At 45.7% G+C, this 26407-nt stretch overlaps 1 protein-coding gene across 2 annotated transcripts in view; it reads left to right on the top strand.

Moving 5' to 3' along the window:
• The window catches only part of OTUD5 (OTU deubiquitinase 5), a 559146-nt gene that overhangs the window by 353960 nt on the left and 178779 nt on the right, over positions 1 to 26407 (top strand). The window lies entirely within an intron of this gene.

Consider the following 26407-nt stretch of genomic DNA (forward strand, 5'->3'; position numbering starts at 1 on the left):
GGCGCCCACATGAGCGTCCATACGTTCATGAAGCATTATTGCCTGGCTGGCCAGGTTTGCTGGGTGGAGTATTTTGCCCTCTCGGACCTGCAGGATCTTATGGTTTGAGTTCATTCACAGACCCACTTGCTAACAGGTATTGCTTTGGCATCTACTCAGAGGAATCTGCGGCTAGAAGTCTCTATCAGAACAAGTTACTTGCCTTTGGTAACGCTCTTTCTGGTAGAGACTATCTAGCTGCAGATTCCTCACTGATCCTCCCCATTCTGTGATTGGACTCTAACCATAAATAAGGTCCAAAGTCTAGGAATCTGCACACTAACTCTGCTTTTGGGACTCTGCATCTGGAGGTGCAGACAGTCTCAAACAACTAACATCGACACGCAGAAGTGGCACCTATAGATGCTACGTATGTCATTTCCGAAGCGGAACAGCACAGCACCATCTTCCAGCATGCAAAGGTACTGCTGAATTTCCACATCTACCCTGATTCTTGGAGAATATTCAGAATTTGAGAAATCTGCAGCTAGATAGCCTCCACCAGAAAGAATGTTACTGAAGTTAAGGAACTTATTCATCTTAGTCGCTATACATCTACTGCACTCTGGGGTAAGCCTTCTCTGTTTGCTATTGTTACCTTTATCTAATCAGGTGTGCACAGGAAATAACTTGATTATTCAATGGGAGGAAGATAGAATCTTGGGGCTCACATCCTCCTTATTCCTTTAGTCTTTTACCTGAAAATATTAGTAATGCTTAGAAGCGGGCTTAATTAACGTTGCAAGTGCTGTAAAAACTCTTGACAAAGACCCTTCACTTTGCAAAAAGTTGTTGTTTTAAAGGAGTATATTGGGTGGTTCTTCCAATTGTTTGTAATGTCTGTGAGCACACTTACTTTATTTCTGTCGATTAGATCACTGTTTTTAGATGCTTATGAAAAGTCCTCTGAATGTGTCCATGCAGTGTTTTCAGCAGGTCTTATTACCATCTGTTATAATGTTCGGGTGAGATGTGAATTACAGATGGCATCTGTAGCCTGTTCATGCCTCATTGATGAAGACTAGTCTTTTCCAGCATTTGTGTGTTAACAGTCAAAGCTGAAGTAGAAGCTGAGAAGCTCGTGCCAGATTTTTGAGCTAATCCGAATTAAATTATAATATGCTGCCTCCCTCAACACCTTCTAAAAAGCAGTGTAGTTGAAAAGAAGTGTACTAACAATGCCTCATGTGCCAATTAAATTTCGTAGTGGTCATGCACCCATGGTGTTGGAACAAGAGGGGGTGCTGCCATTAATATTGCATCATAGAATTCAAAGGAATTGTAAAAAAAACATGTGCCACGCAAATGTATCTAGCAGGAGAGTGGTGAGGGTGTATTACGTAGCTTGTATGTTTTGAAGCACACTGTCACAAATATATTACTGAAACGAGGGTTGGTTGCACACTGTCATTTATAGGCAGCACATTTTCACTGAAATGACCACTAAATTTGCACAAACTTCGAGTTTTATTGATAAAATTATTCAGTTTACAATTTGTGGAAATCTGGTTTCAGCAACTACTTTGACTGTGCATTACCAAGTGTATTGATTTGTTTAGTTCCTATTAAAATCTTTGTATCCACAACACTTGAGAATTAAAAAAAAAATTGCTTGATTTGTGCTTGCCTAACTGATAATATATTCTGAAATATCTGTATGCTTTATTTACAGGTATTTAAAGGTCGTGTGCTAGGAAAAATAAATCATGCAGCCTTTCCTTTTCACGCTCCATGTACCAAGCAAGATTGTTGCAAATTCACTTTACAAAATCCATTTAATTTGCACTTGGAGAGAGAAAAGAAAACACTAAACTCCATTTTAAAGGAATAAACAGTAATTTATCATAAGACATAGCCTGACATTTGACCTCTGTCTTTGAAGTACAGCAAATGTGTCAAGATAAAAATAATATTTAAAGGACTGTTCGTTGGTCATTTGCAGCCTGAGCTCCAGCATGGTCAAGGACCTGCATGAGTGTTGAACTTACAGTGCCAGAGATAAGTAGAATCAGCTATGTGTAGGATACCTTTTCATAATAAATACAGTACATTAACAAGCATTTAAGGGAGGCAGCTGAAAATACAAGCACTCTGAAGGAGTGCATTCCAAAATAGAAAACCTTTACCTAGAAAGTGAGCACTGGAGGAATAAAACAAGCCAGTCAGTGAAGTGGTAAGAAGACTGTCTGCAGAGAGACAGGCATGCTCGATGGGTCATCTTTGAGATCCCATGAAGAAGAGTCCCGTCGTTTACTCGGAAGACCTGAACGCCGGAATACTGCCGTTGTTTCTAGAGGAGAACACAGTTTCCCTCCTGTTTCTTGGGACCGTGAACTGCACTAGTCCAGCCTGCTAGCCCTCATACCGGAACGGCAGCGCTCTTTTTCGTCTTCCGAGATAATTGACCCTGTTCATCTGAATCCCACGGCGATCACAGGGAAGGTTTTTTCTGTTAACCCTCGCCTCATCTGGCTCCATACCCTTATCCTGTGTTAAACGCAGGCGTTCAGATATGCCTATATACGGACTACTTTACTCTAGACGTTGCTGTCTTCTTGGCATCATAGTTTTGTACGTCACTGACATCCTGTTCTGTCTCTTGCTCTAATAATCATCAGAGAACGGACTGGTGATCGGATCCTCACTTTTATGGAGCTGCTGTCTATGTAAAGTGTATTCCTGGCACCCAGGCCGAGCGTGTCAAATCCTTTCCCCCTTTGTCCTGATTCTCCCCCCCCCCCCCCCCCTTCTCCCCCCTTCCTCCTGAGTGCTCTTTCCTAGATTTTATAGTCTTCAGTGCCCTGAGGAAGGTGATGGCTACTTGCTAGACTAGCACCGAAACTTGCGTCGGCACCGTGCAAGCCAGAAACCTTTGGGCCACCAACTTCTGACAGCACTTATTAGGTGCACTAGTGCCCTGTACCCTTGTGGGTTTCTGCCTTTTGTATATATTGTCTGTATATAATCATTTTTATGTGATTTTTGTGAGTGTCGCATTGTATGAATGGTAAGATTGGTAAGAATATATGGTTATGTTTTTGGTCTCTAGGTTCAAATTTTTGTTTAGAGCTCTTTCTTGGGGACACAGAATTTATTTGTCTATTTAGATATCTTTATCAGTTCAGACATGTGTCTTTATTGCTCATTAAAAATGTGTTGTCGTATGTGTTTTTTGCTCCGTAACTTATTACTTGAAAGTTAAATAAATTGATCTACATCATTTGCTAACATTAACTTTTGTTTTTTTTATGTTTGCCTGTTTCTCCGTTCATTAAATGTAGTTCGTTCTCCCCTGAACCCAGTTAATTGTCCTCTTAGCCATTTGAGACGTTATTACACTCCTTGAGTTTATCCTTGGCAGGTGACACTTTCCTTCCTCGCCTTCGGGGTTAGACCTTTTTCTTTCAAAACAAATCAAGCCAGCGAATAGAAATCAAGGAAATGTGTGCAACAAAGACTCTGTTAAGCAATGGGTGGAATGCAGTCCTAGGTAATCTTTCAGCACGCTCCCACTATGTCTTTGCAACCAGCCGTGCTGTCTGGCAGCCTTTTACCTAAAAACCAATATGAACTATATGGACCAGCTTTTCCCAAACAGTACCGCAGCGCTGATTTTTAGTGAGTGTGGTAAGTCCGAGCAAAACGTTTCACCTGTGACATTTACCTTTGCTACAAAACTGGATCAAGTATCACGCTATGTCTTATGATTGTTGCAGAAATGGTGTTTACTTTTCTTTCTATGACTGCAAAGTGAGAGGAGTTTTAAAAGTGAGTTATGTGACAAGCATGCTGGAGTACAGGGCGTGTGAAAGGAAAGGCTATTGGATGTCATGTTCTCCAGTTTTTAATCTTTCATAGATTCACAATCTTGAATCATCCCCGTCAAGTTAAGAGCTCCACTGTTATTATTAGAAGTGAAAATCAAAAGTACTAAACATTAAAGTAAAACCCCATGAGATTATATACCAATCAACATAATTTTAAATAGAACCAAACTTCAACCAATTAGAGAAAACCCTTCCTCTTTCATCTCCAGAGCCACCACACCTCTGATTTCTAACCACACTTCGTGTGAGCTCTGCTCAATTTTTGCAGAAAAATTGATACGTCATCTGCGTCCTTTGGTTGAACTCTTCTGTTCGAGGCATATGAGCTGTAGATCGTATACTTGTGCATAGATTGCCATCTGGCATTGGGCTCGGATGTTTGCACTTTGTTTTTGTGTTGGAAGAAGTCTTTGTAGTCACACGGTAGGTGACTCCTCCTTAGGACGATAGTGCGCATGGGCATCGACTCCATCTCCAGATTGTTTTTTCCGCCATAGAGTTCAGATGTGATTTGCTGCGCTCCGGGTCGGTGTTTTTGAACCCCCTTCGATGCACAATCCCTCTCCACTCGACGGTATTGTCTCGATCGCGTTTCCTTTTCGACTCGTATCTTCAAGATCTATAAAATTCTAGACCTCGATCTTCGACGCGGGCCGTTGGGCCTATCCGCGCTGACCACGCCAGCAGTCAATGGAAAGGACTCCTTTCAGAAAATGCCCCGGGTGTGGTGCCAAGTTCCCACACACGGACTTACGAGGTTTGTAACCTCTGCCTCTCCCCGGAGCACGAAGACCAGAACTGCGAGGCCTGTTCATCTTTCAGGTCGAAGAAAACCATCCAAGACGGTCAGGCTCAACGTCACGAAATGTCTCGTGGAAGCAGCTCTATTCCGGACATCTTTGGAGCAGATCCCAATCTCCAGCCGGAACAACAAGCTGATGGAGGGATCTCTGTCTCGAAAGCGGATGACTCCGATGTCGAAGACCAGGCAGTCACCCCGGCTCAGCAGCCCGTGAGTACCGACACCCCTTTCCCAACCAAAACCAAACCTGAGGCTCCGGTAACACCTTTACCCTCGGGCTCAGGTCGACAGCGGCAGCACATTTCAGACGCCCCGCCCTCTGGCCCGGCGATGAAACAAAAAGAAAGGCCTTCCGGCTCTGGATCGAGCCAACCCCATTCTGGTGCTGAAAAATCACCTTTGGCACCAAAGCCCAAAACCAAGGAGGTGCCAAGCCCTTCTTCAACGGCGCCAAAATCAACCTAGATGTCGAAGTCCTCGGCGTCGAAACAAACTAAGGACAAACATTCGGAGCTAAAAAAATCTTCAGAGCTGAACAAGACTTCGGAGCCGAAAAAACATTCAGAGCCACAAAGTCCTATACCAAAAGCTAAGGAGTCCAAGACACCACAGAAAGCTTCAGATACACGGTATAAACAACATTCTGACCCTAAATCTTCGGCACTGACAAAGGATATTGTTCCCGCACAACAACTTCCAACAGATTTTTCTGATCCAAAACAAAAGACTCTCTACATTGACCCAGAGACTGGCAAAGTTGTCGCCAAGCCTCCTAAAAAGAGAAAATTGGACACTTCAGAAGAACCTGAAATACCCATGAAGCGAAATGAAATGGGCACTAACGCTACTCCGCCTCTCTCTCCTTCTCCAGCTGATCCAAATCTGCTAATTTCTCCAGCACACTCCCCACAACATACATTTTCACCTCAACCACAGGATGATGAAGATGACTATAGTGATGGGGGTGGGAATGGAGATCCAGATAAAGAGGATGACGCAGATACTATTCCACATAACCAGATCCTTGGGATTGATTACAACATAGATCCCGACCCACACAATGACCCGGACCTGTATCCCTCTAGCCGATCACCACCAGATGACAATATTGGGTTTGCGCAACTCATTAATAGAGCTGCTCAGTACACTCTGACCTTTTAGAGGAAGACTTTTTACTGGCAATATTTACACCCACACAAGTCCACACACACCCTGCCAGTGTTAAAAGGCATGTTAAAACCTGCACCAGACGTTTTTAAAGACCCCTTCGGGGCCAGGATTCGTAACACCAGACTAGGCAGAAAATACAAGGTAGCTCCCAATTACCCAGTGTACATTAAAGGTCAGGCTCTCTCGATTCTCTTGCAGTTTCTAATGCACGCAAGAGAGCAAATTCACAAAGCACAGACGACACCCCTCCTCCTGATAAGGAATTCAAGCTTATAGACGCATCTGGAAAACGCATCGCGTCACAAGCTGCAAATCATTGGCGAATTGCCATTGCCCAAGCTTTGTTGGCCAGATATGACAGAGCTCACTGATGAGCTTGAAAATCTAATGAAACATCTTACTGACCAATTTAAAGACACAGCTAATTATCTTATACAGGAGTGAAAATTAATAACAAATATGTCCGTCAAATGTGCGCTTGATGCAGCCGATACTGCCTCTCGTGCTATTAATACCAGCGTTTTGTTAGGCAGGCATGCTTGGCTCCGAATCTCCGGATTCAAACAGGAAGTGCAGTCCGCTATTCTTAATCAGCTCTTTGACCAAGAGCATCTTTTTGGGCCCACAGTCAATACATCTTTAGAGAAGATAAAGGATACAGACTGCCAAGGCCATGGGGTCCTTGCAAACCCCTAGAGGTTAATTTTGTCGCTCCTTTTACAGGGCTGGCTCCAACTATTGGCTCTGAGCATCCCTCTTCTTCCTGTAAGAGCCCCAATCAAAACAATTCCTCCAGAGGATACTTTTGTAGAGGGTACAGAGTCAACAATGGTAGGGGAAGAGGTCACGGTAACAATACCCGTAACTCCCCATGCAGTGACTTCCCTTCCCTTCCTCCGGATCATCCCACTCCTGTCGGGGGACACCTCTCACAGTTCCTACCTGTCTGGAATTCTATCACAACAGACAACTGGGTAAGACAAATTATCCAGTATCGTTATTGCCTGGAACTCGCCTCTACACCCCCAAACATCCCTCCCAGACAACATCCAATGTCCTCAGAACATCTGACTCTTCTGAAACAAAAGGTTCTCTCTCTATTACAAAAACATGCAATAGAACCAGTCCCCTTGCGTCATCAAGGCACAGGGGTTTACTCCCTCTACTTTCTAATCCCAAAAAAGGACGGCTCTCTCAGGCCAATACTGGACCTCAGACTGTTAAACCTCTACATTCAGTCCGACCACTTCCACATGGTCACTCTCCGACAAGTGCACCCACTGCTTCAACAAGGCGACTTTCTCTCCACTCTAGATCTAAAGGACGCCTACTTTCACATTCCCATTCACCCCACTCACAGGAAATATCTCCGGTTCGTGGTGGACGGTCAACACTATCAGTTCAAAGTCCTTTCGTTCGGAGTGACCACAGCACCCAGAGTCTTCTGTATTCTGTGAACCTTTTTTGTGTGCTGCTGAGTGGTGGCAATAAAGGTTTTATTGCATAATGTTGGCCTCCGTGTCGGGCCATAAAATCCAGCTGCTTCACAACTTGGGATTCACAGTGAATCTCACCAAATCCCACCTCCAGGCGTCCAACACACAACAATACCTAGGTGCTACAATAGGAACTTCAAAAGCTTTAGCATACTCCAACCCTCCCAGGATAAGCATTATGCAAGCTGTAATATCCAAATTTCATCCTCAACACTTATTACCAGCTCGAGTGTTAATGCAGTTGATCGGGATGATGGCCTCTTGCATTCTCCTCATCCCTTATGCAAGACTCCAGATGCGTCCCTTACAGAAGTGTTTGACACGTCAGTGGAACCAGGCTCAAGTTCAGCTAACAGATCTGGTGTTGGTGGACAGCCACACACATCGCTCTCTGCAGTGGTGTGGAACACACAAAACCCTTCCAAAGGGCGGCCGTTCCTCGACCCGGTTCCACAGATAGTGCTAACAGCAGACTCATCGCTCACCGGCTGGGGAGCTTATCTTCAGAACCATACCATCCACGGCAAAAACACCACATAAATTACCTGGAACTACTGGCAATTTTTCTGGCACTAAAATCCTTTCAATTCCATCTGGTAGACAAAGTTGTCCTAGTCCGTACAGACATGACAGCAATGTACTACATACAGAAACAAGGGGGGACACACTCTACAGCTTTCACACCTAGCTCAAAGCATATGGAGATGGGCCATTCCTCAAAACATAGATCTCCTTGCAGAACACCTCCCAGGGGTACACAGTCAGATTGCAGATCTGCTCAGTCGTCAAACACAACAGATCCACGAATGGGAACTTCATCCTCAAGGTCTTCTTCCATTCTTTCACATGTGGGGCCAGCCAGTAATAGATCTGTTCGCCACACATGAAAACACAAAATGCCCAAGCTTCGCGTCCAGGTATCCACACCCATTGTTCAAAGGCAATGCGCTATGGATGAACTGGTCAGACAAATTTGCTTATGCTTTTCCGCCTCTCCCACTAATTCCGTTACTGGTTCGGAAGCTCAAACAGAATTCCCTCACAATGATCCTGGTTGCTCCAACATGGGCCCTATAACCATGGTTCACAACCCTCTTGGAACTATCACTAGTTCCTCATCAAAAACTGCGCCTCTCACCCAAGCTTCTCATTCAGAACCATGGAGAGATAAGGAATCCAGATCCCAATCAACACAACCTTGTGATCTGGCTCCTGAAGGCTTAAAGTTCGGTTACCTCAATCTCCCACCAGACTGCATGAACATCATTAAAGAAGCTAGACGTCCTACCACCAGAGCATGTTACGCTTTAAAGTGGAAACAATTTGTAATTTACTGTATAAATAACTAAATTAATCCACTAGATGCTTCTATTCAAAACATTATCTCCTACACCTACAACAATGTAACCTACCATATACATCCATAAGACATCTCGCTGCAATAGCAGCTTACCTCCAAAACAGACAACACTTTTCTTTGTTTAGAGTACCACTATTAAAGCATTTATGGAAGGAATTAAAAGAATAATTCCACCTAGAGCTCCACCCTCTCCAGTATGGAATTTAAATATTGTTCTTACTTGACTCATGGGTTCCCCTTTTGAACCTCTGCACAAATGCGAACTACAGTTCCTCACTTGGAAAGTAGCCTTCCTAGTCGCTATCACATCTCTTAAAGTTAGTGAACTCCAGGCATTAACCATACAAGAACCATATTAAAAAAATTCCATCATAACAAATGCCTAACCCAAATTTTTGCCTAAAGTCTTTTCTGCCTTCCATCTTAACCAGTTTGTTGAACTCCCAGTTTTTTCCCCACAACCAGACTCAGTGGCAGAACGGGCTCTTCACGTGTTAGACTTTAAAAGAGCAATACTTTACTACATTGAAAGGACAAACTCCTTTAGGAAAACTAAACAACTCTTTGTGGCTTTCTCCCAACCTCATAAGGGCAATCCCATCTCCAAAGCGGGGATTGCAAGATGGATTGTAAAAATGCATCCCAATAGGCTATCTTAAAGCCAAACGCACACTAACCATTCCCCCTAGAGCTCATTCCACGCGCAAACTAGGGGGTTCTATGGCATTCTTAGGGAACATTCCCCTAGATGATATCTGCAAAGCAACAACTTGGTCTACACCACACACTTTCACAAAACACTATTGTGTAGATGTGCAAGCAAAACATTAAGCTATTGTGGGCCAGGCTGTATTAAGAACACTTTTTCAAACCACTGCAAAAGATACATATAGCCACAGCTAAGGAGGTAACTGCTGTATAGTCTATGCACAAGTATACGATATACAGCTCATATGCCTCGAACGGAAAATGCTACTTACCAGTATGCATCTGGTCTTGGCATGTAGAGCTGTAGATTTGTATACGCCCATCCGCCTCCCTGGATACCTCTGTCTGCTCCAGTACTATCTTACTTAGATTCATTACACATGGACATCTTTTCTATTTCTTACTAACTCCATCATAACCCTCCATGGCAAAACAATCTGGAGATGGAGTTGATGCCCATGCGCACTATTCGCTAAGGAGGAGGGACCTACCTCGTGACTACAAAGTCTTCTTCCAAGACAAAAACAGGGTGCAAAGATCCGAGCCCAGCACCAGATGGCGATCTATGCACAAGTATACAAATCTACAGCTCTACATGCCGAGAACCACCGATGCATACTGTTAGTAGCATTTTCCTTCTTACATCTGCAGAGGAAAATTCCTACCTGTGCCTTATTCCTACAGAAACCCCTCATGTCAAAGACCCCCAAAAGGGTTTATTTAAGCCCTGAAATGCTTGTGGTAAGATGAGGCAGTTTTCTGAGGACCCCCACAAGTAGTGTATGTATTGTTTATACTCTGATCTTAAGACTAAGGACTACAGATCTTGAAGAACTTGTTCTGCCAAGCTATTGGAAGACAGACCAGCATGGCTTTTATTATGGCTTCAAAAAAGGAAACTACAGAAACTCCAGTCTCTGGAAAGGAAGGATCCCTTAACTCCTGAGATAAAGACCTTGAAAAGAGAAAACCACGGTAAGGAGTTGAGTGGGAAACCACCTGAGAAATTACGAGAAAATACGAAAAATGGCAGATTAAAGAAGTCGTACCAGGAGAAGTTTTCATGCAGCAACTCAAGGCTCATCTAAAGAAAAGAAATCGAGGTCCGAACCTTCCACTCCTTTTGAAGCTCCATTAGCCGGAGCAGATATGATAAAATCCTACCTCTGATCCTACTCACAGAAAAGACCGTTGACAGCTACGATGTTTACGCCCACGACTCCCAATATCAAGGTGTTGAACTGCATCTTCAACAGCAAGACTAATCTCAATGATGTTGTCAACGGGATTATCTACGACCGCGTTATCATTCCTGAATACGGCTCGGCCATCGATACTGATCTATCGGTGTCCTTGCCGAAACTGCACCATTGATCACACCATTCACAGCTACACCAATGATGACCAGTGTTTTATCCTCGAAGATGGCTCCATCAACAGGCCTGTTGATGGCCATTGCAAAATCATTAATAAGACGAGAACAAACCTCACCAAGCAAGAATACTCCTCTGCCACCAGTACGCCTTCCAGAAGTAGGACGTTCAGAAGAGTAGGATGATGGATGATGAGTGGCATTTCGGGTCTGGAAGTAGCCCATCACAACTGTAGGTAAAATGCCAGGAAACTGACAGAGTTTGATCAGGATGAGCCAGCTTACTTACAAGGGGATTTCTTCTCCTTTAGGGAAGGCAACTGGACAAAACAAGATCATATGAAGAGTTTAATGAGGCTTATCCTTATGAGGAAACGTTTGAGTAACAGCCATTTCAGGAACCAATGATGCAGGTTCCTAAAGACCTTGTTACAGACCTCAGTATGATGCTTCAGGATAATTAGAAGAGATTTCCTGAAAAGGAAGCTACACCCCAACGGCAGCAACAAACTGATATCCCCAGGTGGGGTTTCGTCACATTCTCCTGGGATAACACAACTAAAGAGCCTGGCTGCACAACAAAGACATTCCACAACCAAAACATTTGGGCTCAATTACTCTTCAAAACGATTGTGGATCAGGACGAACAACCTGAAGATGAAATACCCTATGATCAGTCCACAAATACGGAAAGTGATTGGGATGACAATTTTGCACCAGTATTAGCCACTCTTAACCCCTCCAGCGGCTAATTCCCCACCTGATATCGAGGTTCTCCATGCTTTCTTAGAAAGGGCTGCCAAAAGGTTTGATTTGCCAGTATCTGTTCAACAAACAGACGGTTTCCTGTGTAATTTCAAAGAAACTACAAGGAAATCTGTGAGATCTTTATCCATTGTGGAGTATATTTGGATAGAGAGCCTTAAGGTAATGAAAAACCCTCCTACAGCAGCAGTAATACTCAGACTTGACAAGAAATGCAAGGACCCAGACCTCTCCCCCAGCTTGTCTAATAGGTCATCCAAAACCAGATTCGGTAGTTATACAGATGGCACTACGTTGGTTAGAAAAACCAACAATGCCATGTTCAGCTCCTCCTGAAGGGGAAGGTCGGAGGTTTGAATATTGGGAAGCGCTTTTCCGCTATGGCAGCGATGACTATAAGGGCGTCCACTGCATTAGCTATACTGGTCAAGTATGGCCATCAAATGTAGTCTGATTTAGCTCAATTTATCGACTATTTGCTGTAGGACACAAAGCAGGAGGAAAAATCTATTCTACAAGAGGAAGCAAAGACCTCATCAGAGGTTATAGATACGACAATGAAAGGAATGTAGCATTGACTGGATTTAGACAAATGGCAAGCGCAGCAGTTTTAAGAAGGCAAGGTTGGTTAAAAGCAACATCATTTAGACCTGAAGTACAATCAGAAATTTTGGAATACGCCATTTAACGAAGAGGCTCTTTTGGGAAGCCTATGGAAGCGTTTCAATCATTAAAGGCTGATACGTAGACCGTAAGATCACCGAGTGCTTCAACAGCGCAGGTTTTAGTTATTTCGTAGCGCATAGAGTAGAAGCCTATTCTCCCCCAGAGGAGGCTATCCGTCTAACCAATATCAACTATACATTCATCAACAACAACCGGGATATTGCCAACAATTTATTCAACAATAATGACCGCCACTAACAGAGACTTTCTCTAGACAACCCATTAGTAGAAAATCAGCTCTTACTGGAAGGGGACAGGAGTCCTCTAGAAGGTAGTGATAAAGTTATGACACCGGTCGCCTCTCCTCAGTTCTCTTGAATGTAAGAGACTCAGCAACTTTTACGAAAAGTAGGAAATCATCTCTTCAGACTGTTGTGCGTTTGATATCATCCTGCATGGGCACACCCTAGAATTTACTTAGAAACCTCCTTACAATCCTCCTCCCAAGAGGTCACATCAACATCTTTGCCTGTTAAAAGAGGAAATAAAGCCTCTTATGCTGAAGCGACCCATCGAAGAGTTCCCACAAACTCGCAGGAACCCAGGTTTCTACTCCATCTTCTTCCTACTGAAGAAGAAAAATGGAGACGGGTGTTTGGTCTGAGACAGCTAAACAGGTACTTCGTATAGCAATAATTCAGAATGGGTACGCTGCAGGATATCGTTCAGCTGATAAACCCAGGGGCTCATATGACATTGTGAGATCAACACAATGCCTATTACCATGTTCCCATCCATGTCAAACACAGGTGTCTCCGATTTGAGGTTGATGGGTGTCCCTACCAATTCAAAGTCCTCCCTTTTGAATTAAACTATGCACCAAAAATGTTCACCAAGTGCATGTCACCTGTAGCAGCCTGTCTAAGGGGAAATGGCCATTAGATATTCCCATACCTGGCCGCCTTGCTTATAAAAGCAACTTCATACCAGGCTACAGTAAGTTCCAAATACAAGAATCACATTCCTTGGGGCGATTCTGGACACAACTCTGCAAGGCTTTTCCTACAAAAGAGTTACCAAGATGAGACTAGCATCTGCCCTCACAAGAAAAAAATCCACTTCAGGCAGTACAAATCACTCCTGTGAATGATTTTATCATGCATTCCGCTGATCCCCAACTGTCTTCTTTTCAGGAGACCAGTAGAAGAACAAATGGACAATAATGGAAACAAGAGATGGGTTCAGCAGACAACGTTATTGTTATAATGCCAGAAATGGTAAAGGCTAAGAAATTGTGGTTGACCAATGGACAACATTTCCGTGGGTCTGACTTTCGTCAGCAAACCACAACATTTTCAAAAGTAATGTTGCGCTCCGGTCAGCTCCTGTCTCGAAAGTTTCGGGGTTATTCGTCAAGCGTGGGCTGAGAAAAAAGGGGGGGTCCTAGAACGGGTTTTCTCCATGTTAATTTCCATTAAAAACTTTAGAAAAGGCTACAGCCCGAACTGCTGAACGTAATTACACAAAATTTGGCAAAAAGGTAGCTCTTGGTTCAGAAGCATTCCTCTTGTTGAATGGTGTGAATCCGTTCAGTTGTTCCTGAAATATTCATATTTTAAAAAATCATATATCTGGAGCACAAGCTTGATTCCGATTGGCTGCCAACACTCCAAACCAGAAAGTGTTGGCAGCCATCTTGTGACTTTGTAGAACAGTCTCACAAGAAAAAAGGTGAAAAATGAAGGAAAGGGGGCAGGGTAGAAACACCCTGACCCCCTAGGCCAGGCCACAGGGACCCCCAGGGCCAAACAATGCATTTTATTTTCTGGCCTGATTCGCGCTGGGTGCGTATATCCGGCCCAATAAAAAATAAACTAAGCATGTGCTCCTGCGCTTCGTTTTAATAAGCCTGGGGCTTTATTAATTTTGCGCGCACGTGCCCCCCCCCCCCCCCCCCCCTGCAACCTCAGGAATGCCACCTCTACTCACCTTTAAGAATTATGGGCAGTGGGGCCTCGCAGGCCCTCTCAAGCCCTGGGGACCTCCACCTTCCCGGGGCTGTTACAAATAATACGGTTTGGGGGGGCTTGAGCCCCCCACACTGCCCTGGGGACAACCACCTCCCCGGGGCTATGTCCACGTTGGGAGGGGGGCCACGCGGCCCCCCTCCTGGAGCCCTCCTTGACCCTTGAGACCGCCCCCTCCCGGCCGGCTTCTGCAATGTCCCGGGGTACCCACCCCTTCCCGTTTGGAAAGAAAAAACTAATTAAATGGGTCAGGCTGTGGGGTATGGGGTCCCCAGGGCCCACAAAATATTGAGAAGGGGGGTGGGCACACAGCCCCCCTGCTAATAATAATTTCAAACAGTAGCTGGCATCATGCCGTAGACCCCGCTCCTCCCTGCACCACTGTGCAAACGTGCCTCCTGGGACGTTCCGGATTGTGGGATTAAGTTCCCTTGAATTCTAAGTGTCCTTAGGGGCCTACTAGCCCCCCAGGTACCTCCAGTAAGCCCCACACAGTGGGATTGCTAAGAGGTGGTCTGAGGCCACACCCCTTTTTACACCACACTGCACATGCGCTTTTTTTTTTTTTTTTTTTTGAAAAACCTTTATTACAATTTCAGAGAAATACAAGTATGGGCCTACAACCAATAGGCCGGCCGCTAAAATGCAGTGTGACCCTAGGTACAGCTGGAACATTCACGTCGATGAAGCCATAAAAGGGGGTCACTGGAGAGTAAATCCTTGCCGTCGGCCGCAGTTGTAGTCCATGAACAAACAAAGGTTTCATATTTTTAAGAAACGAAAAACAACAAACACACAAGGCAAGGAATTTTAAAGCAGTAGCATGTGCCCATCGTGTCAAGTGCACATGCGCTTCTTGATGCACTGCTTGTGGAGCGAGTAGGTCCTCTTGTGTCCTGAGGACTTCAGGACTAAAGTGGACTTTATCCATCGAGCAGCAGTGCGCCAGGAGGTGTGTTTGCAGAGTGGTGTAAAAAGGGTGCGCGGCCTCGGACCACTCTCTGCAATCCAGCTGTGTGGGGCTTACTGGAGGTATCTGGAGGTGGAGTTGGTTCACAAGGACCCTCTGGAGCCAAGGGGACTTCATCCCCCTACCAGCAGTGCGCAAGGAGGTGCGTTTGCAGAGTGGTGGAGAAAGGGGGTTTGGCCTCTGAAGTCTTCTCAGCAATCAGGCTGTATGGGACTTACTGGCGGTAACAAGAGGGCTTGTTGGCCCCCAAGGCCCTTTTGGACCAAAGGCTACGTCCTCACCCAACTAACAGTGCACCAGGAGGTACGTTTGCAGAGTGGTGGAGAAAGGGGGTGTCGCCTCTGAAGTCTTCTCAGCAATCAGGCTGTGTGGGACTTACTGGAGGTAACAGGAGGGCTAGTTGCCCCCCAGGGACCCTCAGGAGGCAAGTGGACTTAATTCCCCAACCAAGAGCGCGCCAGCAGATGCATTAGCAGAGTGGTGGAGAAAGGGAGCATGGCCTGTGTCCATCTCTCAGCAATCCTACTAGCTAGGGCTTACTGGAGGTATCAGGTAGGCTAGTTGGCCCAGAAGGTCCACCAGCTGCAAAGGTTACTTTAATCCCCATCCAAGAGCGCGCCAGGGAGTACGTTTGCAGACTGATGGGCAAAGGGGGTGTGGCCTGCTATGAGAACTTACCAGTGCTGCTGTGTGTGACTTACTAGAGGTAATAGGGGGAGATAGTTGGCCCCCAAGGTTGTCCTTGGGGGGGGGGGGGGGGGGGACGGACAACTACCCCTCCTGTTACCTTGAGTAAGACCCACACAGTGGGATTGCTAAGGGGTCTTCGGAGGCCATCCCTCCCTTTCTCCTCCACTTTGCAAACGCGCCTCCTGGCACACTACAGGTTGGGGATGAAGTCCACCTTACACCTAAGGGACTTTGAGGTCCAAGAAGCCCTCCTTGCACCTCCTGTAAGTCCTATGCAGCGGAATTCCTGAGCACTGGTCTGAGGCACAGACCCCTTTCTGCACCATTCTGCAAACGCGACTACTACCTTATAGTTAGAAAATAGCATTAAAAAAACCTTTGAAATTAATTGAAAAAACTATAGGTTTCAGGGACGTTATATTTAGTAATTCGCGTTTAAAAAAACCTTAGATATTCACTGAAAAAGGTTATAGTACGGTATGAGGAGTTGCATCAGATATTAAGTGGATGATGTCGTGGATGTCTTAATCAGTGATGTCATTTGAGATGTCATCAGATTTGTAATATGTGACATCATCAGCAGTGTATTACGGGGGAGTGTGTTATAGTTAGCTCAACTAAATATAACAGCCGAATTTCTCTGGTTTTGTACCAGTGAAATATCCAACTAACCATAACGTCCCTGAAACCTGTTATTTTTCAGTGAATTTCTGTTTTTTAAATGCTAATTTTTAACTATAACGTCTCTGAAACCTATCGTTTTTTTCAGTGAAAATATACATGTAGATGCAGATGATAGATGGATAGATATAGAGGTAGATAGATATAGAGATAGATGGATAGATATAGGCGTCGTGATCAAGGGATCGAAACGCGTCATGCTGGTCGTGTAGCTGTGGCTGAATAAACCTTAGCAGTGACACGGAATCTGTGGTCTGCGCTCTTTTCTTAGCAGGAAGAATGACAGCTGCTTATGGAGACAAAGTAGCATAGATATATCTATATAGATAGATAATATGTATACACATACATACACAGATATATAATTTTTGGTTTTATTCTACCCGCCTCCACAACTTATGTATATTAGATCAATTAGTTGCTGCTTGCTTTTTGGATTCAAGCATGTGAATAAATGAAAGATTGAATACCAGAGAAAAAAACAGGTTACTTACCTGTACACTGTAGTTGTCCAGTATTGAAATTTTTCATTGATTCACATACCAGTATTATGTATTTATTGCACTTGTGCTATAAAATCTGAGGAATGGTGGCTCTAAAGGAGAATAATGAGACAGGGGTGGGTTTCTCTGATTGGTTGAAGTGTGGTTCTACTAAAATGATGCTGATTGGTATACAAGATCATGGGATTTAACTTTGTCTAGCACTTTTGGTTTTCACTGCTAATTATAGTTACTGTAGGGCTCCTACATCAACCGGGAAGATTCAAGAATGTGAATCTATGAAAGATCCCAATTCCTGAGAATCACAGTGTACAGGAAATTAACTTGGTTTGGTTTGATTGCAACACACAACAAAATGTGAATACCTTTGTAAATAAAGTGTATGTATAGAGCAATTAGGAAAGCAAAAATGAAGCACTTTTTAGAAAAATTCTGAAGTATTCTATAAAAGATTTTAAGATCAAAACAATGCCGGGCACTTGGTAATGCACAAAAGTTAAATATTCACAGAAACCCGTTTTTCACACATTATCATATGTGTGATATATAGTTTTATCTGTAAAACGGTCTGCACAAGTTGGTGCTCATTTCATTGAAAAATTAGCTTTATGTAAATGAGAATGCTTTACCACACGATTCAAGAATAACCTCCTCTGCATGTCCATTAGAAGTAGATGGGGCCGTGAAAGTTTGTTGTTTTTACAAGTGGTTCATGGTTCTAAAATGTTTGGAAACCACTGCCTTAGAACATTTCCCAGTTATCAGACTGGATCCGGCAAATCTTGAATAGTACCTCTGTGCTCTGGTTGTGGCATTGTTCGGCTTTGCATTGTTACATTTCAGTACCTGTATAGGAGCCACCCGACCCATCCTAGTGTCTTCGCGACTAGCTCCATGCCAAAATGCAGAGCCAAGTTAAAACTAGCGTTACGTTTTTTTGACCAGTTTACAATGCCTAAGGAGATCTTTTGGGTAAAGAGCCCAGTTCGCAGAGTTAGAAGGATGGGAGTGTTGGTGAGGTGTCTGCAATTAGTAACTTCTTCTGATGGAGACCTAAAACTGCAGATTCCTCACCTTAGAACAGATACCCTAGCAAAACCTCTATGGAGATGGGTCTGAACTGCCTTAGACCAAAAGTCCTGGAGGACCAAATGGACAAACTGCCCATCACGACGGACCGGACTGTCCAAGCAGTAGGGTTTTATGAAAGTATGGAGGGATGGCCATCTGGCAGCATGGCAGATGTCCAGGACAGGTACCCCATGCGCTAATGCAGCAGCGGCTGCTTTGGCCCTAGTGGAGTGTGCCCGTAATGTCTCCGGGAGCTTACAACTTCACCAGTGTGTAGCAGATGCTTATGCACTATCCATCTGGAGATTTGTTTCTACACAACTTTTCCCTTCTCCGCTTCGCCGCCAATGAAGAGGGGATCGTCCACCCGTTCTTTTATGCGATCAATATAGAATGATAGAGCCATTTTAAGTTCCAAACAATTGACCCTTTCCTCTTTGAAGGATGAGGTGAAGCGTAGAATGCTGGCAGAGCAATCCTCTGGCCAACGTCAAAAGGGGTGGCCACTATCAGGAGGAGAGGGGCACGCTTCGAAAAGGGCTTGTATGTCAGGGTAGAAGTTGGTGTATGGAGGAGGTTAGACTGACAGAGTTTGAAGATCACTGACCCTTCTGGCCAATGTAATGGCCACTAGTAACACTGTTTTTAGAGTCAAGAGCTACAAATGGCAGCTATACAGGGGCTCAAAGGGAGAACACATTAGAAGAGCAAGGACCATATTCAGGTCCCATTGGGTCATCACAAAAGGAGTAAGAGGGAACACATGTTATAAACCTTTCAAAAACTGAATCGTATGAAGGGTTGACCCGGCAGCTGCAAGAAAGCAGAAATGACTGGCAAATAGTTTTTAATAGTACCCATAGCAAGACCGTACAAAGAACAAAACCTTTGCAAAAGATGCAGAACGGGGGTACACATGTTGTATGGAAGACCAGGCCACAAACTTATTCCAGTGGCAAGCGTAGACCATTTTGGTGGAAGGACTAGTTGCTGCCAAGATGACATCACAAACTTCAGAAGGTAAATTGAAAGCCCTCAACTGTTGCCGCTCAATATCCATGTATGAAGGTAGAGCCTGCGCAAGTTTGGATGCAGGAACCTGCCCTTCTGCTGTGACAGGTGGTCCTCACAAATAGGCAGCCTGACTGGAGGACAGATGCTCAGGAGTTCTGAATACCATACTCCACGTGCCCAATCCGGAACCACACTGATGACTTGGGCTTGGTTAGTCCTGATCTTCTTGGCAACTCTGGGAAGGAGAGGTATCGGCGGAAAGCTGTACAGGAGTCCCTATTTCCACTGTAGGTGGAAGAGGTCGCCGAGCGAAACTCCAGGGCGCAGAATTACTGACATTGTGCATTTTTGGCGGTGGTGAATAGATCGAGCCAAGGTTCTCCCCAGTCTCAAAGACCTTGCACCACCTTCAGATGTGGATGTGGTCTATGATCTGCGAAAGACTGCGGAGTGGGTCCGCTCTGGCATTCAGAAATTGCACCAAATGTTGTACGAGCAGAAACATGTCCTGAAGTCCAGCCAGAGGCACAGAGCCTGTGTTCTGAATGGCTCCAATGGAGGGAGTGTCTAAGAGGGAGTCCTGTGACTTGGGTATATTGACATTGAACCCCAGTGAATGGTGAAAGTTTGCCGTAGTCTGGATATGGGTGACGACTGCCCAGCCGTGGAGAAGAACCACTGCTATCACCTTCGTGAACACAAGGGGCACCAGTGAGGCAAAAGGGGAGCACAGGAAACTGGAAATGGTTGTCCTACTGTGGACCACAGGTAATGCCTGTGAACCAGCAGGATAGGGGTGTGGAAATGCACGTCCTGAAGGTCCAGCGCTACCATCCAGGGCAGACAGAACCTGAGACAACATGGGCATCTTGGATTTCTTTTTTTCAGGAAGATGTTGAGAGGGCGCAGATCTATTCTAGTGTGGAGACTTGCATCCTTTTTCAGCACCAGAAAGTGGGAATAACCACGCTCTACTTCTGGCGCAGGTTCCCTTTCAATGCCCCCTCGGGGCAAAAGGCTTGCACTTCTGACAGAGTAAGGAGAGGTGGTCCTCTGGGATGGTGGGAGAGACTGAGGTGTTAACACAAAAGGTAGAAAGTACCCTGTCTGCACAATCTGAAGCACCCGCTTGTCAGATGTAATAGATCATTGAGGCAGGTGGTGCCTGATTCTGCCTCTAACAGGATGGCTGTGCTGAATGGAGAGTACACTAAAGGGGCTTGGAGACTGCAGCAGTTGGATGGATGGGGACTGGGCCCTACATTGCGACTGGCACCTGTGTCCTTTTTGGACTCTGTGGACCCTTCCTCAAAAGGACTGGACAGGTTGTTGGAATGGCTGATACTGTGGACTCCCAAAGTTGACCCTACTGCGTCCACAGTAGGGGTTGAAGAAATGCTGTTGCGGCCGGGTCGAGAGGGAAAGGTCAAGTGATCTGGCAGTGATCCTGTGGTCACGAAAGCGCTCTAGCACTGCATCCTGCCTTGTCACCAAATTGGCGTGAGCCATGAAAAGGCATGCCAATAAGTGAAGACTGGACATCCCCCGAGAACCCAGTTGACCGCAACTTGGCATGGCGACACAAAAAAGCTGTGGCTCTACCTCAGGAGTCAATGGTGTGCAGTCTGCACCAGTTGGCGAACGTCACCGTATCCCTGCAGTCCACCAAAGCCTGGCTGTGTATGGCGTCTTCCGGTGGTAGCATGGTAAGCAGCTGGGCAAACGAAATCCCACAGTGCATGGGGATATCACCCTATGGGGCATGCTGTATTCACAGGCCATATGGCAATGCTCGTGGAAGAAAAGAAGTGCTTCCCAAAGGTGTCCAGCCTAGTTGATTCCCTATCCAGTGGAGTGGTATTGAACGCACTTGGTGTGACCTTCGCTGTTGAGGCCCGCAGCACCAGTCTCTTAGGGCAGGGCTGCTGGGAGAGGAAGGCTGAGTCTAGAGGCGTTGCAGACTGGTAATCCTTCTGTTCAAAGGAGACTGTGCAAGGTGTTGACCAGACCCCCAGGAGCATGTCTGTGAGGGCTTCATTAAAGGGGAACATGGGTTCAGACAAGCCCGTCCCAGGTTGAAGCACCTCTTTCAAGACGTTGATCTTGATCTCAACAACTTGTAGCTGGAGATCTAGAACCTCTGTTGCCCTGCACTTCACAGTAGCAAAGGATACACCTTTCTCCGAAACATGGCCCGGAGCAGAAATCCTCCCAGTCTGAGGAGGTATCCCAGCCAAGATCTCACCAATCTTCTCATACCAGTTGCCGTCATCAGGGTCCTGTATGGGACCATATACCACTTCCTCATCTCCCCCTTCAGGAAGGTAGGGCCTGTTGAGGGATAGAAAGTCCAGCGGATGTTTAGGCTTCGACAGTGCCGGCAGAGACGCTGAGCTGTGCTGGTCAGGGATGATAATCAGCATTTCATCGACCAGTGCCAGAAAGAACAGAGCTGGGGTGGATGGAGGAACCCTTGGCAACATCGGTCTGGATTAGAGGGAGGATACAGAGGGTCCGGCTAGTGTTTAGGGCGAACCTGCCGACTGTAACCCACCCAGCAGGGGCATCTCTTGGCTCCATGGGGCCCGAAGGTGTTGCAGAGGGAACCTGCGGCTCAAAGATGGTGTGAATGGTTTCATAAAATTCTTTCAGTTGGGCGGGCATTGTTCTAATGCTGGTAAAACTCTGTATAACATGGAGCTGGCCCAAACGCTTGCTCCACGAGTGGATTGCAGGAGTGAGGCATGGCAGCATGATGTCGAAGGTGATGCCAAAGAGTGCTTAGACGACTTTTGCTTTTTCGACTTAACCTGACTTTGACAAGGATATCTTAGAGCGGGAAGACTGTCCACTGCAGAAACCGCTCTAGGAACAGCCCAGAGATCTTCCACTGAAACGAGAAGTGGACTGGGAGAAGTGTCGAGCTGCCTTTTGCCACAAGGCCAAGAGCTTCATCCTCTGCTCGCGAATCACTTTTGGGTGCATCGACTTGCACTCAACACAGGCCTTGGGGTCCAGAGATAAACCAAGTGGGGATCGATCACAGACCGTGCAAGACTTGAACCCTGAAGGTTTTGCTGGGGACATGATGGCCTAGCACACTGGCGGCAAAGTTCAAATATATGGACCAAGTCGAAAAAAGTTGGTCAAAAAACGACTGATGTAGCTCTCCAGATCCTGAAAGGAACTGATGCCAGTGCACTGCGGTGGCGCCTCCATAAGCACAGCGACTTCACGTCTGACGAAGACTTCGCCGAACAATGCCACCTACTGGTGCGCAGAGATACTGCTCAAGATTTTCCAGATCCAGTTTGACGCCTGGGGAATATTTTGAGGTGAGGAATCTCTAGTTCGAAATCTCTACCAGAAGTGGTTACTTTGCAGTGGCCTTTCACAACTACTCCTATTCAGTTTGGAGCACAAGTTTAGCTTATTCTGCTGCAACACAAATTTCAAAAGAACCACTATTACAAAGGGTCAATGGTGTGTTCCAAAACAGTGCCTAGGAGCAAACGGAGTGAAGAAAGATCCCATCTCCAGGTTTTTAATGACCCATACACCCCTACTAGACCGAAAAAGCTCCCAGTAAGGACATAAGATCCAGACCATTGACTTCTACAGAGGCAGATATCTACAGCTACAGCATGCCACCACACACATCTTCAATGACTACATCACATCCCACATACAACACAAATTAGCTGCTGTACACTAATGAAAATCTATTCTCAACAAAGGAATTAAAAGGATTCCTACTACAAACTTTTCTGCTAGGACTTCAAAACGGTCTTTGATTTTATCGGCAACTATATAAGGTGACTCTTGTTAACAGAGTGCCAATAGACCACTGGTCTCCTGAGCATCTGAAAGCAATCCGCATAAGCCCAGTGGGAATGGGTATGCTATTTAGCTGTGATGCCTAATTAAGTACAACTAGTAGACCACAGAAGCTGTTTACCCTGCAGTCTAATAGGAACTCGAACCCTCAACTGAGGCCCTCAGTTGATCGCTTTTCTAGTAATTCATCCGCTGGCTAATTAACATGCTTCCACTCCGCTCCTTCACCCAGCATCTGTTACTTTCTCCTTCCCCTGCCGTTCATGTGTGGGTATCTCAGCCATCTGATCCTCATTCTCTTAACTGTGAATATTTAATTCGCCCCACCTATTCCGAGCTTCCTTTACCTTATCAATACTTTGGGGCTCTGTTTAGAAACCAGACTGTTACAGAAGTGTTGTTAATGCTGCCTCATCTATTCCTAAAAGGCTAGAGAACAGCTGACCTGGCTCAATTACTAGTACGACCTTATGCCTTTCCTGGGACTACTGCTGCCAGAAGGAATATAGGACGCATCAGCAAGGGGCAGTATGCTAATAAACATGCATAAAAAAAGCAATCCCTTCCAGTTGCGATCTTTCCCGAACGGTCTTAAGTGGTTATGTGCCGTTGCCAGTGATTTAATCAATGATGTTACTAGTGAGATTTGGGATGTGTGAAGACATCAGCAGTGCATGAGTTACTTAGCCACAACTGGATAATTTTAGTGTTTGCATTGAGACCGCATTATCATTCAATAGTTATTGTTGTGGAACTTGAATGTGCATGGCTTGTAGAATTTGAATACTGCAGAACCAGTCACAGAGCCTCTGTAGGTATTGGTAAATTTGTTAGCAAATAGTGTAAGAATGTTGTTTAACCACTAATTTTGGTGCTATTGAAGAAATCGGCACAAAAAAGATGTTCACTACACTTAGCCTTTGGTGATTGGACAGCATTCAAAGAACAAAAAGCAACACATGCGGCACACAGCCAAATGGGGAAAAAATTATTGTTGTTTAGGAAGTCAGTGTGCAACGGTCAAAAACAAAAAATGCCTATCTAAGTTTGAACCTATAACATTTCTCCTGCATTTTTTTGGGTCAAAATTATTTTTCTTGAGCATCAATGCCAAAGAATCACAGTGACCTCATGAGTACAGTAGGGCGTGCAGGCCCCAGGGTTGCAGAACAGTCCGCTATATGGGTCTCAGTTTTAGACAGCCCTAGGGTTGTATCACCCCCTCTCTTCAAAGGCTAAGATGCTACATTGAAATATCAAATCCCCTGAGGAAGGTCTTCAAACAAGAGCCTAACAACCCAAATCCCCCCCCCCCCCCCCCGTCCTGGTGGTGGTGATGGTTCACAATGAAACCATATTAAGCAAAAGCGCTGATGCGGTGGAAAGGAGACGAAACTATGTTCCAGCTATTCAAACATCTAGGGTGCACCCCGTCACACGCTAGCCTTGCGTGATTCAGACCTGGAAGAGGTGCATAGCCTTTACGGAGGCCGGACATACTGCGGAGGGCAAACCTTGGGATAGATAAGTGACTAGGGGACCCCACTTGTGTTCAAAAGCCTTGTAGTTGTCTCTAAAAATGTCAGCCAGACGCTCCATGGAGAGAATCCTCCACAAGCGGGAATGCCACATTGATGTTGCCGGAGCATCCTTCTTTTTCCATGCAGCCGCTATGGTGAGTTTCGCCGCCCCCAGACAGGTCCACGTGATCGCCTTGTAAGCTTTCATTTGGTGCTCCAAAGCCGGATCTCTGATACCTAGCAGAACCCACTCTATGTCAGAGGTATCAGGGAAGATTTGTCACAGTTTAGTAGGGTATAGATACCAGTCAAGTAGTGTCTTATAGTGGGCTTCCCATAGGGCCACTGATTTGTTGTTTAATGATGTCGCCCCAAACATGTTTCTATTCCTCCTCAGTGATATCCCTGCCCAAGACCCGTTCCCAAAAGACATGTAGCGTGCTCGAGGAGAGTGCAAGGTAGTCAGTAGCATGTCATAAAGTGAGGAGATGACGCCCCTCGAGGTGCCTGCTTTGTGTATGACCAGTCGCTCCATGTCTGTGAGCTCTCTAGTGGGAGCCTCTGTAACGTGGGGAAGTGTCGCCCAATGTTTACGCTGGAGGTAGTGAGTGTTCGCTGTGGGGAATCAAAAATTCTCTTTGGCAGTGTTCAAATGTGAGGATGTCGTAGTTATAAAACAAATCCGAGAGTTTTAGACAACCTCCCTCCTTCCAGCAATCGAAGGGTCCTTCGCGTAAGGCAGGTGGGAAAGCCGGGTTAAAATGGATTGGAGTGTAAGGAGAAGGAAATGAGGTCCAGCCCTCCCTCCCGGTAACCTGATCCCAGATTGTCCGGGGGGTGCTAATATAAGCATTTGCGGGTCGGTCCCTCTTAGGCTTCCAAAGGACATCCCAAATGGATCTTCCTACCACCGAGCGATCCATATGTAGCCAATGTTTATCGGATTCTCACATGGCCCAGTCCGTTACCACTCTCAATTGTGCGGCCTGGTAATAAAGTGCGAAGTCCGTTAGGGCTAAGCCCCCTTTGGTTGACATAGCACATGAAAAGGAAGATGAGCTCTCCCTCCCCGCCTGATGAAATAGGTAATTAAGGAGCGCAAGTGCGGCAGTAAACCCCGGTCAAGGTAAATGGGCAGGGCCTGAAATAAATATAAAAGTTTTGGCAAGACCGATCTCTTAATAGCATTGATGCGCCCTAGCCAGGAGATGTAAAGGGGAGTCCATCTCTTAAAATCTTGTTGTATTTGTGCCACCAGAGCCGGATAGTTGGCCTTGTAGAGGTCCCCAATACGGGCAGTAAGGTGGACCCCCAAATAAAGTAGTGAGTGTTTAGCCCATTGTAGAGCCGTCTGAGCCCGCAATCCTTTCGCCTCAGCAATGGGAAGTGTAAGATTAAATATAGATGATTTAGACCGATTTACCTTGAAACCGGCCACCTGTTCAAAGTGCTGCAATTCTTCCTGAACCGCTCGGAGCGAGGAGACGGGATCCGTAAGTGTGAGCAGAATGTCGTCTGCAAAGAGTGATGTCTTGTGTTCTATACCGTTGAAACTGATGCCCCGAATCTCCTCATTGGACCGGAATTTTGCTGGGGTGAGAGGGGACATCCCTGCCGGGTTCCTCTGCTCAGAGCAAAAGGAAGCGAAGGGTAGCCATTGACCGTGACCCGTGAGTTTGGGAGGTGATAGTTGGCCCTGACCATGTTGAGAAAGGCATCTCCAAAACCGAACTTCCGCATGGCCAAAAATAGGAATGACCAGTCCACCCTGTCGAAGGCCTTTTTCGCGTCTAGGCCCACCAGGACTTCTTGAATCTGCAATTTAGACACCTTCTCGATCAGATGGAGAGTGCTCCTGATATTATCGTGCGTTTGCCTTCCTTTTATAA

This window comes from Triturus cristatus, chromosome 10 (genome assembly GCF_964204655.1).
Source record: "Triturus cristatus chromosome 10, aTriCri1.1, whole genome shotgun sequence".
NCBI lineage: Eukaryota > Metazoa > Chordata > Amphibia > Caudata > Salamandridae > Triturus > Triturus cristatus.